The following is a 9013-nucleotide window of genomic DNA, read 5'->3' as shown; positions in this document are numbered from 1 at the left end:
GGCGTGCATCCGTGCGTCGCTGCGGTCCGGTCCCAGGTCGACGGGCACGTGCACCTTCCGCCGACCACTGGCGACAACATCGATGTACTGTGGAGACCTCACGCCCCACGTGTTGAGCAATTCGGCGGTACGTCCACCCGGCCTCCCGCATGCCCACTATACGCCCTCGCTCAAAGTCCATCAACTGCACATACGGTTCACGTCCACGCTGTCGCGGCATGCTACCAGTGTTAAAGACTGCGATGGAGCTCCGTATGCCACGGCAAACTGGCTGACACTGACGGCGGCGGTGCACAAATGCTGCGCAGCTAGCGCCATTCGACGGCCAACACCGCGGTTCCTGGTGTGTCCGCTGTGCCGTGCGTGTGATCATTGCTTGTACAGCCCTCTCGCAGTGTCCGGAGCAAGTATGGTGGGTCTGACACACCGGTGTCAATGTGTTCTTTTTTCCATTTCCAGGAGTGTAGAAGGGCAAAACCTTCTCAAAACTGCCCTCTTTCCACTTGACTATGAAGACCACATTCTGACTAGCAGCTTGTGTTCTGTTACTTTAAATACCACCACTCCGAACAAGTCCAGAATGAGGAAGACTGGCTGCACAAGCCCTCATTTTATAGTTTGTTGGTACCTACCAGCAGCCCACGCTTTCCACTTGGAGGAGGAGGAAGAGAACATTTCGAAGGACCCATACCGGTCCCACGAGCAGCTAAGGAAATAAAAGTCCACCTAGATATAAGCTCACGTGCCGGGGCAAGCATTATACAACTTAGGTGTGACAGGTTCTCCAGAGGATGCCCACTAAGCACTGTTCCACCTCAACAGCCATGTAACTCATCAGCAAGCAGCACACCTGAGACCGAGGGTTTTTATATAGATGTTTTTACTGTCCTTGTGAACTGGGCGGTCAACCCAAGATCCCCATTCCCTGTGACACAGCACATTCCACTGCCTCACCACACGGTAGTCACTGAAGCACGCCCAGAGCTCAGGAATCCCAGGATTATCAAGCCCGTACCCAACAGACAAATGCTGAACTTCTGAGGGCTGCCCTATATGAGTGGCATAGCAGTCAGTCTCAGTGCACACTTCCCCCACTGCCACCCAACAGTCCAATCATCAGGAGGGGGCAGAGGGGAAACTGCGAACACGTTGCATTTAAATGGCAATGCAGTTGCACTGCTCCGACTGTTTCATATTTCACATGTATCAACAACATAGATCACAAGCAAAATAAATTTTTAGTGTTATTTAATTAGTTTTGACATGCTGAAGACATAATTTTTATCTTGTACGAACTGTCAGCATAGATTTTCACACTTAGGTTCCCACGTAATCTTGTTTTGTAAATAAAAAAGGTCTTTCACACATGCATGTTTAAATATTATACCACTTTTGCAACCTCATTATGGAGACATGGAATCTCCGCCCAAGGAAAGTAATGTCGAAGTCGTGGGCAGTTTTAACGTAAAAGGATTTTTCTTTTAAACAAGAATTACCTTGCAAGGCAATCAATTACATCTGCACATGCACAGGGATACTTTCAACAGAAATGGTCTCGTAATCTGATGTAAAATTGGCAGTGTCCTCAAAACATTTAGGAAACTATAATTCTTTCAATGCCACCATGAATTCTTCAAACCTCACATTTAATGTCAATGAGGTTATAACTGGACTGTGTGTGTCAGAATGTGTTCCCTTATAGCCTAGCTACCTGCAGATAGCAGATCTACCGTGAAGAGAATTCATTTTCTGTGTACGCTGAAAGTCACAAGCACATTGGCAGTGTGGCACACAGTGAGTAGATGTGTGAAAAGGGAGGTGATGGGACAGAGAGGGTGTGGAAACTATTGGGTGGAGGGTGTGGGGATAGTAGGTTACCACAGTTTGTGGCTGGGATAATTTCTGGAGCAGAGAGTGTACTGTAAGGATAACTCCTCCATCTGTGAAGTTTAGAAAAGCTGGTAGTGAAGGGGAGGATCCAGATGGGTAACTTTGTGAAGCAGCCATTGAAATCGAGCATGCTATGTTCGGCTGCATGTTGTGCCAGAGGGTGGTCATTCAGCTTAGTGGATAGCAGGTTGGTAATCATACCAATATAAAAAGTTGAGCAATGATTGCAGCAGAGCTGGTATTGCTTTCACAGGTGGCCCAGCTTCTGATGGGTAGGGAGGGGTGAGCCTGTGACAGAGCTGGAATACAAAGTGCTAGGTGGATGGATTAGGCAGGTCTTGCACCTGGGTCTTCACAGGGATATGATCCTTGTGGCAAGCAGTTCATATTGGGAGTAGCACAGGGATGGACTAGGGTGCTGTGGAGATTGGGTGGGTGATGGAAGAGTGCTTTAGGAGAGATGGTAAGGGTAGGTTGTCCCTCATTTCAGGGCACCTTGATATGCAATCAAAACCCTGATGAAGCATGTGGTTCAGTTGCTCCAGTCCAGGGTGGTATTGGGTGACGAAGGGGGAATCTCTTTGTAGCTGGTTCTTGGTGGTGGTGGTGGTGGTGGTGGTGGGAGGATTGGGGTTGTGTGGGGAAATGGCAAAGAAATCTATTGAAATAGACCAGGTGAGGTGAGATGAGGTGAGGTGAGAAAGAAGGTGTTGAGCTTGTTGAAGGAATGAAGATAGGGCATCTTGGTCCTGAGTCCATATCATGAAGATAACATAATTGGACTTGAACCACACAAGGAGGCTAGGAAGGTTTCCTCTACATGATCCATAAGAACGTTGGCATATTTGGGTGCCATGAGGTGCCCTTGGCTGTGCTGCAGATTTGTTTATATACCTTCCCTTCAAAGGAAAGCAGTTGTGGGTTAGGGAAAAATTAGTAAGATGTAAAAGAAATGATATGGTGGGTTTGGAGTCTGAAGGACGTTGGGAAAGATAGCATTCAATAGTGCTAAGACCATGGGCATGAGGGATGTTGGTGTATAGGGAGGTGGCATCAACAGCGATGATTAGCAATCAAGGATGTAAAGGGATTGGGATGATGCAGAATCTGTGAAGGTGGTTGGTGTATCTGACATGGGAGGCTAGATTATGGGCAATTGGTTGAAGGTGTGAGGGCTGAAATTCTTTCCGTGGGGGCACAATAACCAGCCACAATGGGGCGTCCAGGATTGTTGGGTTTGTGGATTTTGGGGAGCAAGTAGAAGGTGGGTGTGCGAGGTGTCATAGGAGTGAGGATGCAAATGGATTCGGGGGAGGACCTAAGACTTTAAGCAAGGATTGGTGGTAATGTTGGACTTCTAGGATGGGATCACTCTGGCAGCATTTATTGGTGAAGGAGTCATAATTGGCAGAGGCAGCGACTGATTCATAATGACAGTGGTGGAACCTTTGTCTGCATAAAGGATGGTTATTTCAGGATTTGTTTTGAGGTTGCATACGGCTGTCCTTCCTTCTACTGAAAGAAGTGTGTTCTTAGGAAAGGACCTGGGGAAAGGTCATGAAGCCAAGTTGGAAGTAAGGAATTCCTGGAAGGTGACCAGGGGTGATTAGATAGGCTCACAGTTGGATGGTGATATGCACTGAGAGACAGGGTTCAATATTGGTATTAGGTTGCCTGTGGTTGGAGGAATAGGTGGGAAAGCAATCATTTCCATTGCAGAGATTGGCTGAAGGAGAGTAGGTCTTTGCCAAGTTCAGATTGGTTAAATTTGGCTGTAGAGCTCAGGACAATTCCTTTGTAGAGGACAAACTTCTATGGGGCTGAGGATTTTGTGGAAAGGTTAACAACAGTGTTCTGTGAATGAATCTACTCTGGGTTTAGGAGTGCTGTTAGGGAGTTTTGGGGATGTGGCAAACTGAAAATATTTCACCTAGGCAGTGTCCGAGAGCTATGAGGGGTTGATGAAGAGAAACACTGTGGGTAGGATAGGGGTTGGATAGTGGTGCCCCAAGGCAGCAGTAAGATGTCAGCGGGTTCCATAAGTTTACGAAAGTGGTGTTGGAAATGCTCCTCCAGATGCTGGAGAGCAGGGCATTCAGTTTTAGATATGTTATGCGTGTAGCAGGGACTGCACAGTAGCAGTACCTAGTGGAAGGCACAAAGGTGGTTCTGGGATACCTGTGCCATGGAGATATGGTTTAGCAGTACCAGTTTTGTGAAGACCAGAGACTGGTGGAATCTGAAAAGGTGAAGGTCACTGTGACAGGAGGGGTAGGATCCAGAGAAAGGAACTTTAAGGTTAGGCCATGGGGGAGGGAGGGAGGGAGGGAGGGGGGGGGGGGGGGGGTGGAAGCGGGTGGGGTTCCATGGTTTTGGCAGCATTTAAGGAACAGATGTGGGACTGGGTTTTAGCCAGGGAAAGGGATACTTTTCTAAACTAGTGCTGAAAGAAGGAGCAGGGGTCCTTTGTTGTTGGGATGGCCTTGGGGAGATGGGAATGACGCAGAATTGGACAAATGAAGGTTTGGGTGGTTGTGAGAGAAGACTGATAACAGGAAAGACACGTAAAAATACATACAGACACACAAAAGTACACGCAAGTATGTAAAAATTTACAAATACAAAGAAACAGACAAAAAATGCAAGAGAAAAGGAATGAATGAGGTACAGGAATATGCCCATGTTGGGATAAGGGAAAATGGGAGGGATTGGTTTGGTCAAGATTCACAAGTTAGTATGGCAAGGGTGGGTGTAGAAAATAAAACATGAAAATACATGAGAATGGGGGAGGAAATGTGATCAATAGGAATAATTACAACTATTGTTGTTTAGGGTTTGAGGCATGAGATGCAGCACCAACAATCTGCACGGTCATGTAGCCATATGTTGTGTGAGGACGAGATTGTTGATACAGCATAGTTCGGAAGTCAGGTACTAAGAAGAGTAATGCTTTAGAAAATAGCTGTTAGTCAAAAATCGAACAATAGGAACTCCACATTGGAATATCCACAATATTAGGGAAAGGATAGATTGCTACTCACCATGAAGTCGACATGGAGAGTTAACAGACACTCACAATAAAAAGACTACTACAAATTAAGCTTTTGACCAAAGCCTTCTCCTTCACAAACCTGGTACTGCAAAAGCATGTCTCCCTGGCATAGTCATCTCAGAACCATATCTGTCCCCTCTGCCAGATAATGCTACCATGCAAACCCTCCTACATACATCGCTTTTCTTGAATTGAATCCCCTGCTCTCCAGCACCTGGAGGAGCACTCTAAACACCACCTCCGTAAATTACCCTACTGCCACCTTGGGACACCACTACCCAAACCTATCCAACCCAAAGTGCTGCTCTTTATCAACCCTTCATAACACACTGACTCTGCCCAGGTAAAATTTTCAACTTGCCCCATCCCCAAAACACCCTACCGACACGCCACTAAATCTAGAGCCGAAACATTCCCGGAACACTGTTTTTCCACCTTTCCACCTCAGCCCCACAGGAATTTGTCCTATCCAAAGGCATCACGTTTAGCCCAACAGCCGAATTTAACCATGCTGAACTTGTCAAAGACCTACTCTTCTCCTCCAAATCACTTAAAGGGAAACACTTCTTTGCCACTAATCTCTCCATCCAAAGTCTACCATATCCTAACACTGAAACCTGCCTCTCCGTTTATACCGACATCCAACTGTGATCCTCCCACCTAAGCAACCCATGGATACCTTTCCAGGAATTCCTTACATCCAACGTGGTCTCATCATCCTTCCCCAGCACCACTCCAAAGAACACCAGCCTTTCAGCAGTAGAAAAGACAGCCACACAAAACATCAAAACAAATCCTGACTTAATCATCCTACATGCAAACAAAGATTACACCACTGTTATCATTAATCACAGTGATTATTACACCTATTAACACTGCCAGAGTGATTACCTCCCAGGAGGCCACCATAATCTGCAATCCCTACTTACAGTGTTAGACCCTACCCAGAACCTCTTCCCTGAATCAATTTCCCTCCTCACCCCTACGCCAGTTTGGTTTGTGGATTTTGGGGACTATGCACCTACATAGTCCCCAAAAATCCACAAACCAAACTCTGAACATCCCATTGGAACTGTTTATTGTGCCCCCACTGACAGAATTTTGGCCCTCATTGACAAATGCATCCAACCAACTGCCCAAAATCTAGACTCCCACATCAAAGACACCAACCACTTCCTCTAAAATCCCCACACTTTATCTCCTGAATCCCTACTTGGCACAGTTGACACCTGGTCCCTATACACCAGTCTTACCACTCTTTAACATTGCCTCTCCCAACATCCTTCAGACTCCACACACACTGCCTCATTCCTCATATGCCTAATTAACTTTATCCTAGTGCATAACAACTATTCCGAAGAGAAAATATACAAGCAAATTCATGACAACCATGGGCAACGACACCCTCATATGTCAACCTGTTTATGAGCTGTCTATAGGGAACTTTCCCAGCCTCCCAAAACCAAAAATCCCTGGACTGGTTCGGTTTCACTGAAGACATCATCTTTCATGATCTGGATTCAGGGCCACGACACCGTATCTTCATTGCTTCACAAGCTTAACACCTTCTCTACTACCCACTTCACCTGGTCCTCCTCAACCCAGCGTGTCACCTTCCTGGATGTTTACCACCACCTCTCCAATGGCTTAGCCCACACTGGACCCACCAATCACCTCCACTTAGACAACTGTCACCCCTTTCACATGAAAAGATCCCTCCCGTACAACCTGGCCACCTGTGGGTGGCATACCTGCAGTGACAAGCACTCTCTTGACCAGAATGCTGAAGATCTCATCAAGCTTTTGCAGACAGGCACTATCCCCCAGGCATGGTCTGCAAACAAATCTCTCTCACCCCCCCCTACCTCCCTCCCCCCACACATGCCCTATCCTCCCACAACACCAAGAACCAGCTACAAAACAAAGGAGTTCCCTTCCTTACCCAATACCACCCTGGAGAAACTGAACCACATCCTCTGTCACGCATCCTAGTACATCTCTATGCCACTCCTGATCCCAACCTCCTGCCACAGGGATCACATCCATGTGGAAGACCTCAATCCACCCCCCCCCCCCCAACACTTCCTACTCATATCTTTTCATAGGCTTATCATACCACATCAGAGGCCCTGCAACCTATGATAGCAGCCATATCATACAACAGCTCTGCAGCAATCATTGCACAGCTGTGAGAATGAACAACTACTGCCGAACTGTGGCTAAGAGCATGGTAGGCCACCCTGTGGCACAACATACAGCTGAACATAAATTACATGCGGGATCTCAACAGCTGCTTCACGACGTGGGGCATCTGGATCCTTCCCTCCAGCACCAGCTTTTTTTGAAATGCACAGGTAGGAATTGCACTTACAATGTGTTCTCCACTCCATACATTATCCTGTTTTCAACCTATGGTAACTTACCCTGTGTCCAACAGCTTCCACCCCCTATCCTATCACCTCCTCCCTATTCATGGCCCCTTACCATCACTGTGTGCCACCCTCTGTCTTTACCCTTCCCTGTTACTCTCCTTTTCTGCTCCCTCCACTTTCCTGCCCCTCAGCCTCCCGACATTGCTCCATTTATTTAACAATGAAGTTTGCCAACAGTCATGCAATTGAATTGTTAATTTATTTTATTTTTAAAAATAAAATAACAACTCAACTGCACAGCTGTTGGCGAATTTCATTGTTAAATACTTGACCAAACACTGCCCCATGTCCACAATGGATCAACAGAGATTGCTCCACTTAGTCCCTACATGCTCTGCCACACAACACTTCTCCTCCCTCCATCTGCACCCTGATATTCCACCCCCCCCCCTTCCCTACTCCACCCCAGACTGCTACTTCTATGTCTACACGATTACTCTGCAATTCAGTGCCAGGCAGAGGGTTAAACGAATCACATTCAGCTATTTCTCTACCGTTCCATTCTGTAACAGAGCACAGGTGAAACGGATACTAAAATTGTCCTGTGAAAGCTCTGATTTCTTTTAGTATGAGAATCATTCCTCCCTATGTAGGAAGACAACAAGAAAATATTTTCACGCTCTTGAGGAGAAAGTTAGCGATTGAAATTTCATGAGAAGATCCTGTTGCAACAAAAAATGCCTTCGTTTTAGCGATTGTCACACAAATTCACGTACCTGTGGCTCTCTCTCCCCTATTTCACAGTAGTACAAATTGAGTTGCCCTTCTTTGAGCTATTTGATGTCTTCTGTTGATCCTATCTGACGTGGATCCCACACCACCTGCCAGTACTTTAGAAAAGGAGGTACGAGTTTAGCGTAGGCCTTCTCTTTAGTATTCCTTAGTATTTTGCCAGTCAATCCTAGTCTGGTTTGCTTTACCCACAACATTACCTATGTTAGCATTCCAATTTAAGTTATTTGTAATTGTAATCCCCAAGTATTTAGTTGAATTTACAGCCATCAGATTTATGTAACTGATTGTGCATCCAAAATTTGGAGGATTCTGTTTCGTATTCATGTGGAGGATTTCACACTTTTCATTATTTAGAGTCAATTGCCATTTTTTGCACCTTAGTCATTTTGCAATTTGTTTTGATCATCTGATGATGATAAATGACAGCATCCTCTGCAAACAATTTCAGCTGCTGTTATTAGGACGCACGGAAAATTACTGTTACACAGTTGAGATTGTTACAACATGAACCAAACTGACATTCCAACCATTAACTCACAGCAACGGTCCACTGAAGGCCGCATTATCCTGCCTCTCAGATCTGTTCAGCTGGAGCTCTCATTAAGACAAACAATTTTTTTTTTTTTTTTTTTTTTTTTTTTTAAGAACGGTTACTCAATACTTCAATCTTGGTACATGAAAAAGGCCTCCTGCGTTAACAACATGGTCGTTGCAAGAAGACCCTATAATCTCCACTACCTTGTTAAAACATGCCACTGACTTGAAATTAACAAACTAGTGCTTGCTACCTGATTCTTCTTACAACAGCTGGCCTTCACCTCTTTCATGCCTCCACCAAGTAGCAGAGGTTTTCTTTTCTTTCATACTCTTATCCGTAAAAACTGCGAAATACTTTTCTCTTTCT

The sequence above is a fragment of the Schistocerca americana genome, chromosome 4, assembly GCF_021461395.2.
Source record: "Schistocerca americana isolate TAMUIC-IGC-003095 chromosome 4, iqSchAmer2.1, whole genome shotgun sequence".
Classification (NCBI taxonomy): Eukaryota; Metazoa; Arthropoda; class Insecta; order Orthoptera; family Acrididae; genus Schistocerca; species Schistocerca americana.
This window is presented reverse-complemented; position numbering follows the sequence as displayed.